The sequence below is a fragment of the Garra rufa genome, chromosome 10 (assembly GCF_049309525.1).
Source record: "Garra rufa chromosome 10, GarRuf1.0, whole genome shotgun sequence".
NCBI classification, from domain to species: domain Eukaryota; kingdom Metazoa; phylum Chordata; class Actinopteri; order Cypriniformes; family Cyprinidae; genus Garra; species Garra rufa.
In genome coordinates, this window is record NC_133370.1 from 3,410,576 (window position 1) to 3,421,244 (window position 10,669).

Genomic DNA, 10,669 nt, shown 5'->3' on the forward strand with positions numbered 1-10,669 from the left:
ATCGATTTTAATAAAATATAATGTCTTGTTATGAAAAATTCTCTCAAATTAAATATCCAAACATTAATAAAATATGTTCTCATCACTGTGCCCAGAAAAAAGTTTTTAAATAAAGTAATAAATGTAACATAAGTAATTATAACTATAATTACTTAATATAATACTTTAAAATTGACTTTACACTTTAAATTTATTATTATTATTAATATTATTATTATTACATTATATGGGTAATTGTAGCATGTTTAATTGTCAAAAAAAGTTATTTACACCAGTGTAATTTTTATTATTTTCAATCAGTTTATATTTTTGCATTTTCCGTTTTTATTTTATTGTACTTAGTTTTAGTGATTTTGTGGTGTTTTTCCATTTTAGTAGTTTTGTGTGTGTGTGTGTGTGTGTGTGTGTGTGTGTGTGTGTGTATATATATATATATATATATATAATGTATGTATGTATGTATGTTAAATTCAAGTAAATTTCCCCTCAAATGAAAAAAAAAAAACATTAAAAAAATCCTGTTCCCAAAAAATTTAAATTGAAAAATTTGAAAACCTGAAAAAGTTTCTTATTTTTAGTTGTTTTAAGCATAAACTTGCTTAATTTTAATCATATTTTCCTTAATATTTTAAGTAACTTTACCAAGTAATTGAGTCTTGATTTATGAAGAATGTTTAGATGTTTGTACTGGAAAACAAGACAAAAATACTGAGTAAGTCATTTTTTTGCAGTTCAGGATCTGTTCCTAAACCTAGTGAGCTTCCTAACTAGACCACTTAAAGATGCAACTTCCTTAAGATTTGTTAATAACACTTTGATAGAGAAATCAATGTCAGAATGCATTGCATCAAGCTCAGTTAAATCTAATGCAGTATGTGGGATGAAGTTAAAAATACATTCATTTATTGGTGCGAAATCTTGATCAAAATTAATTCTAATGAATGCATTATTTTATCCATTATTTATGATCCTGGACCACAAAACCAGTCATAAGGAGTTTTTAAATTAAATAAATAAGCTTTCTATTGATGTATGGTTTGTTAGAGAGGACAATAATTGGTCGAGATACTATTTGAAAATCTGAAATCTAAGGGTGCCAAAAAATCTAAATATTGAGAATCGCCTTTAAATCGCCTTTAAAATTGTCCAAATGAAGTTCTCAGCGATGCATATTACTAATCAAAAATTAAGTTTGAATATATTTACAGTAGGACATGTACAAAATATCTTCATGGAACATGATCTTTACTGAATATCCTAATGATTTTTGGCATAAAAAGTATGTATTTTTGGCTATTGTCTCAAATATACCCGTGCTATTTAAGACCGGTTTGTGTTCCAGGGTCACTTTTGTGCATTTATTTTTGTTAAAATGCAAGGTTTTTAACATCAAATTCTTAAAATCAAATGTGCTTCCGAATCTCTCACTTGTGAGTTTCCATCTCAGTTAGGATGCTGCCTATGTAGGGAGCACTAGGTTTTGCAGCAGATGTGTTTGTTAGACGGAATAACCCAGTGTGGATCAGATCAGTATTGTCTGTTTGCTCTGTGTGTTTATTTAATAACATGTATTCTTTAGTGAACATGATGATAAATAATCCATAACACACTAGCGTCCATAAGCTCACTCTTCTGTTTGCTCTGAGCTTATAGATCCCCTTTCTTCTGTAAATAAATAGTCCTCACTCATTGATTCTTTCATAACATGATTGTTTACTTGCTTTTAATGACAACACTGATGATTGTCCTTAACTCCGTTTTTTATTCTAGTATCTGATCACGTTTTATCATCCTATTCAGTATTGTTTTTGTACAATAACTAGCAGAAGTGACATGGAGATGTGTGTTTCACACACTAACATGAGCGAATGTTTGGATCTCTTTATTAAACCCTTATTAAAACGGCCGTCCAGTGAGAGAAGGTCAAACTTTGATGTTTTTATGGCTTCACTTCTCGTTTGTTGATGTGTTTTTGTTCTTTATTAAACTTGAAAACAAACCAACAATAAAACTGATTGGATCAAAACTGATGTCTTTTCAGATGTTTTGTTTGAATGTCCTGCTTCCTAGTGTTAAAACTGAATTTAGATTCTCTTTTTATGCCAACAGAAATGAGTAATACTTCAGACTAAAATTGTACAAATCCATTTAATGGAGTGTTTCCATGATGCATTTTGGTCATTTTTAGGTGCATCAATTCTAAATAAGCTATTTAGGGGCCAAGCACTGACGTTGGAAAGGCACCTATTGCATCCATTGGCTCTAACTCAAACTTTCTAGCGCCACCACTTGTCCAAACTTTCATGTTTATGCTAATAACTTTTGAATCATAAGGTACAGAAGGAAAATTAATTTGTCCTCTGATTCCTTGGCTCATGTTGATTTAAAAACCTTTAAGGCATGCTGACAAAAGTCATGGAATTCAAGTTGATTAGTCAAACTGTTCTGGAATAACGTACAAACAAATTCTACGAAAAATCACACAAGAATAGATGTGAGTCTATATCTCCACAACGGTTTGGCATATTGAGACCAAACTTGGTTTGTGATATAATAAGCATGACTTGATGCTACCTGCAGTGTTTCAGCACTGTGCCATGTAGTGATCAGCATATATGATAATGGCTATTTTTGCTTATAACTTCTGAATGATTTGACCAAAAATCACAGAACTGGACTCCTTAGATTCAGAGGAGCCGATCGATACCCAAATATGTCAGCCATTTAGAATTTTGTCATAAAATGCTATATTTTACAAACACATTGGCGTTAAATCTAATGCAATATGTGTGATAAAGTTAAAAATACATTCATTTATTGGTGCAAAATATTGATAAAAAATGGATTCCAGTGAATTAATGCATTATTTTATCCATTGTTTTGACCCTGGACCAAAAGGGTCAGTAATAAATAAGCTTTCCATTGATGTATGGTTTGTCAGGATATGACAATATTTGGCTGAGATACAACTATTTATAGAAATGTCAAAAAATACTGATAGCATGATTTCATAGAAATGAAAGTGATCTCAATATATTCCTTGGGCCATGCCAAGAAAATCGATACCAATTATGCCAAAATTGGCCAAATGTCCTATCCGCCATTTGATTACTGTTAAAAACCTACTTTTTCGAACTCCTCCTAGAGTATTGGTCCGATTTTCACTAAATTTGACTCAGATCATCTTCAGACCATGCTGACAAAAAAGTTATGGATTTTATGTGAAAATACGAAACTGCTTTGACATATTGACAGCATGCCACATCAATTTGGTAACAGCGCCACCTATTGGTGAAGAGTGATAAACCATTCATTAACCATTAATTAGGAAATGTCCAAAAATCCCAATTACTTTTGATTGCATTAGCCTATTGTAATCAAAGTCTCAATATATTCCTTGGGTCATGCTGAGAACATCGATACCAGTTATGCCAAAATTGGCCAAATTTCCTATCGGCCATTTTGATTAATGTTAAAAACCTACTTTTTCAAACTCCTCCTAGAGTATTGGTCCGATTTTCACTAAATTTGACTCAGATCATCTTAAGACCATGCTGGCAAAAAGTTATGGATTTCATGTCACAATACGAAACTGTCACGTTACAGCCAAGGAGGTCTGGGTCCAGATGCAGGTAAGTATTTTATTAACAGAAAATAAACAAAACAAAAGGCCAACACGGCACAAACGTAACAAACTGAAACACTAAATAAACTAAACAGGGAACATGATCTTGAGCCAGGAATTCAGAGTGAACAGACAAAACAGGAGACATAAGACAATGCAGACCTGAAAACGGAATGAAGTGTGAGTGTTCTTATACAGAGTCCAGATTGTGAACAGCTGTGTGTGAATCAGTGGTAATGACAAAACAGACGTGATGAATCAGAGTGCAGTGCAAACAGCGACCTCAGGTGGCTGAGGGAAAACCCACAGCCCCGATCATGACAGTACCCCCTCTCTAGGGAACGGCTACCAGACGTTCCCAAAACAAAATTTCTGGAGGGAGGAGGAACGGTGGAAGGTGCATAAGGGGGAGGGATGGCGGGCCAGGCCCGTGCAGCGGAGGGACGTGAGCGGACACCGCCGCCAGAGGAACGTGAGCTGGCCTCGCCGCCAGTGGAACGTGAGCTGGCCTCGCCGCCAGAGGAACTTCAGCGGTCACCGCCGCGTCCGGAGCAGAGAGAGCGGTCACCGCCGCGTCCGGAGCAGAGAGAGCGGTCAACGCCGCGTCCGGAGCAGAGAGAGCGGTCAACGCCGCGTCCGGAGCAGAGAGAGCGGTCAACGCCGCGTCCGGAACAGAGAGAGCGGTCACCGCCGCGTCCGGAACAGAGAGAGCGGTCAACGCCGCGTCCGGAGCAGAGAGAGCGGTCAACGCCGCGTCCGGAACAGAGAGAGCGGTCAACGCCGCGTCCGGAGCAGAGAGAGCGGTCAACGCCGCTTCCGGAACAGAGAGAGCGGTCAACGCCGCGTCCGGAGCAGAGAGAGCGGTCAACGCCGCGTCCGGAGCAGAGAGAGCGGTCAACGCCGCGTCCGGAGCAGAGAGAGCGGTCACCGCCGCGTCCGGAACAGAGAGAGCGGTCAACGCCGCGTCCGGAGCAGAGAGAGCGGTCAACGCCGCGTCCGGAGCAGAGAGAGCGGTCACCGCCGCGTCCGGAACAGAGAGAGCGGTCAACGCCGCGTCCGGAGCAGAGAGAGCGGTCAACGCCGCGTCCGGAGCAGAGAGAGCGGTCAACGCCGCGTCCGGAACAGAGAGAGCGGTCAACGCCGCGTCCGGAGCAGAGAGAGCGGTCAACGCCGCGTCCGGAGCAGAGAGAGCGGTCAACGCCGCGTCCGGAGCAGAGAGAGCGGTCAACGCCGCGTCCGGAGCAGAGAGAGCGGTCAACGCCGCGTCCGGAGCAGAGAGAGCGGTCAACGCCGCGTCCGGAGCAGAGAGAGCGGTCACCGCCGCGTCCGGAGCAGAGAGAGCGGTCACCGCCGCGTCAGGAGCAGAGAGAGCGGTCACCGCCGCGTCCGTAGCAGAGAGCGCGGTCACCGCCGCGTCCGGAACAGATAGCGCGGTCACCGCCGCGTCCGGAACAGATAGCGCGGTCACCGCCGCGTCCGGAACAGAGAGAGCGGTCGACGCCGCGTCCGGCACAGAGAGAGCGGTCGCCCTCTCCCGAAAAAACGCCTCCGCCCTGGCCCTATAGTAGGGGCGCTTCCGCTCCGCCTCAGCGTTAATGGCCTCCATCGCCGCCAAACAGGCGTAGATGGTCTCAAAGCGGGTGGCCGACGCTGCCTCCGCCTCCTCAGAAAAAAAAAAATTACTCCCCGCTGGACCCATCAGAGAGGTCTGCATTCTGTCACGTTACAGCCAAGGAGGTCTGGGTCCAGATGCAGGTAAGTATTTTATTAACAGAAAATAAACAAAACAAAAGGCCAACACGGCACAAACGTAACAAACTGAAACACTAAATAAACTAAACAGGGAACATGATCTTGAGCCAGGAATTCAGAGTGAACAGACAAAACAGGAGACATAAGACAATGCAGACCTGAAAACGGAATGAAGTGTGAGTGTTCTTATACAGAGTCCAGATTGTGAACAGCTGTGTGTGAATCAGTGGTAATGACAAAACAGACGTGATGAATCAGAGTGCAGTGCAAACAGCGACCTCAGGTGGCTGAGGGAAAACCCACAGCCCCGATCATGACAGAAACTGCTTTGACAGTTTGACAGTTTTGATCAGTTTGGTTACAGCGCCACCTATTGATGAAGAGTGATAAACCATTCATTAACCATTAATTATGAAATTTCCATTAATGCTAATAATTTTTGAATGCATTAGCCTATTTAATGAAACTGGTCTCAAAATATTCCTTGGGTCATGTCAAAAACATACCAATTATGCCAAAGCTGGCCGAACGCCCTGTCCGCTATTTTCAATTATGTTTCAAGCCTGCTTTTTCGACCTCCTCCACAATCGTTCATCGTTTTCACCTAAATCGAGTCAGATCATCTTCAGTCTGTGCTGACTAAAAGTTATGGATTTCATGTTGACAGATGAAACCGTTTTCATATAGCACCACTACAAATTTGAGGCACCAAACTTTGTGTGTTATTATCAACTCATCGACTTGATAGCAGTGCCACCTGTTTGGTCAAAATTGATAACCCATTAAATCATATTACTAGTGGTTGACATAACCCATTCTGAATAAAATAATCCTAAAATGGCTTCAATTATTCATTGCTTTAGTTGCTCTGATGCTTGCTGCCTTGCTTGCCTAGTGCTTGACCCCATAATTGCTGACTGCAGCTATATTGTTATAATATATTTTGTGATTATGAGTGTCTGAGAAGCTGTTTCTACATGGTTAATTTTAGTATGCTGTGCTGTTTTCTTGCTCATTTTTGCTCTATTAGGACTCATCCATTGGAAAGACACATTCATTATGTGATTTTAGGCCAGAAACAAGCTTTATGCATACATATTTTAAAAAAAATAGTTTAAGAAAAATTAATATATGCTCACTCTGAGACTATCTAAGATGTAGATGAGTTTGCTTCTTCATCAAATTTGGAGAAATGTAGCATTTCATCACTTGCTCACCAATGGATCCTCTATCAGTGAATGGGTGCCGTCAGAATGGGAGTCCAAACAGCTGATAAAAGCATCACTCCAGTCCATCATGATGCAGTTAACGTCTTGAGAAGGCAAAAGCTGAGACAAAAGTGTATCTTGGTTATGAAAAAGAAGAAATGACCATTTGAAGTGAATGCACATTTAGTCTTTTCAACATTTAGAATTTCACTGGTAAAGCCCTGTTTAATTATCTAATTAATGGTAAATTCTGATTTTAAAACGTTGCATTTTCTCCTCAAGGTAATCTGTATCTGAGGTGTAAATGGACGTATAAATGGTCAGTTTATTTGGTTGGTTTGAGCCCTTCGTGTGTTTTCAAAGACTAATCAGATTCAGCTTTAAGCTAATGAACGTCTTCAATCGACCAATCGCTGTGAGCAGCTTGTGTTGCCCCGGTTACGGCCCACATCAAAGCATTCCGTTTTGCAAACGCAATAGTTAAAAATGCTCTTTGTAAATCCAGAAAAACTAGCCAGCATCATTCAGCTTTTGAAATCCTAATGAGATGATCTGAGAGATGTCTGTTTGACTTGCATTCATACGCCCTCAAAACAGGGTTAAAGACTCATTTGAGCTGATTCAGAATTCATTAATAGTTTATTAACATAAGGAACAACCACCAAAACATCCTACATCAAGTTATTTGAGGTATTATCCACCTTATTTTTGCCATTAGAGCGTATATATGTAAATTTGTAAATTTGTAAATTTCATGGCTTCCAGTCTAGCTGTACAAAAAAGCTTGCTTTGCTGCTTGATATTGCAAACTAGTGTATTTCATATTATTTTAATGTATAATCCTAATTATGAACACAGTAGTCTAAAGAGTTTTACCGTTTACTGCACATTGTTATTCTTCTCGTTATTTCCCTATAGCAGAAAATGAACCGGAAGTCTCGCTCATATGATTACTTCCGCATTGAAGAATAAATTGTATAGATTAAGAATTAAGAAATGCTTTTGTCTCAATGCATCTTTTTTTCAGAATTTAATCACTGTAATCATTTTTTTACGCATTATTATTATAATAATATCAGCTAAACTCAATATAACCCATACCAGAGAACGTTCTCAGTGCTAAGTAGAAACTGATTACATGTAATCCAAAAATAAAGTACTTGTAATTAGATTATATTACATTTTAAAATGCTCATAATCAGGTTAGTTACACAAATGCTGTAAGTTATTCATGATTTATTTATAGTTTAACCGTGCTGTAATGTAATATTTAATGCATTTTTTTTTATTGATATGATGCACAGTAATCCCATTCAAATCTAAATATCTTCATTGAATGTTTTTGGCATGAAAGAAAAATCAGTCATTTTGACCCATATGATGTAGGTGACTTTGTTTCCTCAGCAAAACACAAACGAAGATTTTTAACGAAAACCGGTGCAGCCTGCCAGCCAAATAATGGCAGTTGATGGGCACCAGACATTTAAAAGTAAAAAAAAAAAAACATGCCCAGACAAATCCAAATTACACCCTGCGACTCGTAATGATACATTGATGTCTTAAGACATAAAACGATCGTTTTTTGCGAGAAACTGAACAGTATTTATATCATTTTTTACCTTTGATAAACAGCCACGTCCATCTGTCATGAGCACAAGCTCATCATCCGGCTTGTTACATGTGTGCGCACTCTGGCGTGGTATACGCAAACGCCGTAAGGAGAAATCGGTGAAAAGTCCCGGATGAGTTTATGCAAACAAACATAATCTTTTAGCTTTAAATCGGTTTGAATCATCAGGATAAGTGCAAGTAATTACCATTTTGAATAGCCGCTATACCCACAATCTCTGTGCACTGTGTAAACAATGAGTGTCATGTACAAGCGACAGATCGCTTCCAGTGTTTGCGTATTCTACGCCAGAGTGCGTATATGTGTAACGAGCCTGATGCTAAACTCGTGCTCATGACAGATGGACGTGGCTGTGTATCAAAGGTAAAAAAATGATATAAATACTGTTCAGTTTTTCGCAAAAAACGATCGTTTCGTGTCTTAGGACATCAGTGTATCATCACGAGCAGCAGGGTTTAATTTGGATTTGTCTGTGCATGTTTTTTTTGTTTTTTTTACTTTTAAAGGTTTGCCATTATATGACTGACAGACTGCACCGGTTTGAGTTAAAAATCTTGGTTTGTGTTCTGCTGAGGAAACAAAGTCACCTACATCTTGGATGCCCTGGGGGTAAGCAGATAAACATCAAATTTTCATTTTTGGGTGAACTATCCCTTTAAGACTGGTTTCATTGGTCCAGGTTCACATATGTGTAATCCAAATTATATTACTAACTGCATTTTCATGTAATTTGTCAGTAAAGGACTATATTTGTAAGTAATCTGAATGTTATTAATAAACATTGTTCCGGAATGTTTGTTTAAAGTTATCAGTGCTTTAAAAATGTTCTCAAAAAGTCCGAAAAAATAAACATTATTAATATAACATGTTTCTAAAATATTTGAGTTGGATGTTCTTTATAAAATGTATTTAAATTATAATATTTATTAGTTTTATATGGCTCAGAGAACATTCAAAAGTGGTATGTATGCCAAATGAAATGTTGCCTTAATGTTGCAAATGTTTACATTGAACATTTTTTAAACATTTTTCAAAATTATTTTTTAAAGATGTTTTGAACATTCAGAGAACATCCAGAAATAGCATTTTCATAACTTAGAAAAACATTAGCAGGAAGTCATTTTTAGAATTGCAACTCAAAACAAAACAAACATTTTAAATAATGCAGCATGACGTCATTATTTTTAATGTCTACACCATTTAATTCGATTATAATCTTATCCTCAGGAACATTGCAGATACAGTGTTACAACTGATGTAATCAGGCTTCATTCATCTGTGTGAAAGATCATTGGGCCAGCGACACTGCAATCATCCTGATGATGTCATCAGCTACAGAGCAAAGGTCAGAGATCTGATTGGCCGAGGAAGAAATATGATCTCCTCACATCTTGATATCTTTACATGAATCGTTAATTTAGTTTCACTGTGTTGCAATGCTATAAATATCTCTCCCTGTTGAACCCGTGCCCCGGCGTCCCCTTTGGAGCCCGACGTGAGGAATAATAAACAGCGCATTTCACAAGAATTTCACAAGAGATATGAGAGTTCATGACAGGCAAGAGCACACGTATGACAGAAAAGTGTTTGGAAACACAACACAACAGATTTACTACAACAGATACAAAATATAGCTGCAAGCAGCAATTATGTGGCCAAGCACTAGGCAAGCAAGCATCAGAGCAACTGAAGCAATGAGTAATTGAAGTCATTTTAAGATGATTTTAGTCAAAACGGGCAAAAAATCATAAAAACAACCACTAGTAATATGATTAAATGGGTTATCACTTTTGACCAATAGGAGGCGCTGTTATAAAATCGATGTGGTGTGTTTAGTGTGAGGTGGCAATGACACACACAAAGTTTGGTGTCAATATGTCAAAGCTTTGCAGAGATAAAGCCTCAGAGTCATTTTGGCATCATGGCTCAAATTTGTTGCAGTGCTATACAAAAATGGTTTCGTCTATCAACACAAATCCATAACTTTGTGTCAGCACAGTCTGAAGATGATGTAACTCGGTTTTGCTGAAAATCGGACAAACGGTCTAGGATTAGTTCGAACATCAGACATAAATCAAAATGGCGGACAGGAAGCTCAGCCAACTATGGTATAATTGGTATCTATGTTGTCGGCATGACCCAAGGAATATTTTGAGACCAATAGGTCATTACAATAGGTTAATGCAATCAAAAGTTATTCGAATTTTTGGAAATTTCATGATTAATAGTTAATGGTTTATTATCACTTTTACCAAATTGACGTGGTGTGGTCCGTGTGGGGTGACAATGGCACATACAAAATTAACGAAATCCATAACTTTTTGCCAGCATGGTCTAAAGATGATACGAATGAAATTTGGTGAAAATCGGACCAACGTTCTAGAAGGAGTTAGAAAAAGTAGGTTTTCAACATTAATCAAAATAATGGACAGGAAGTTCCAATTACATCATTAG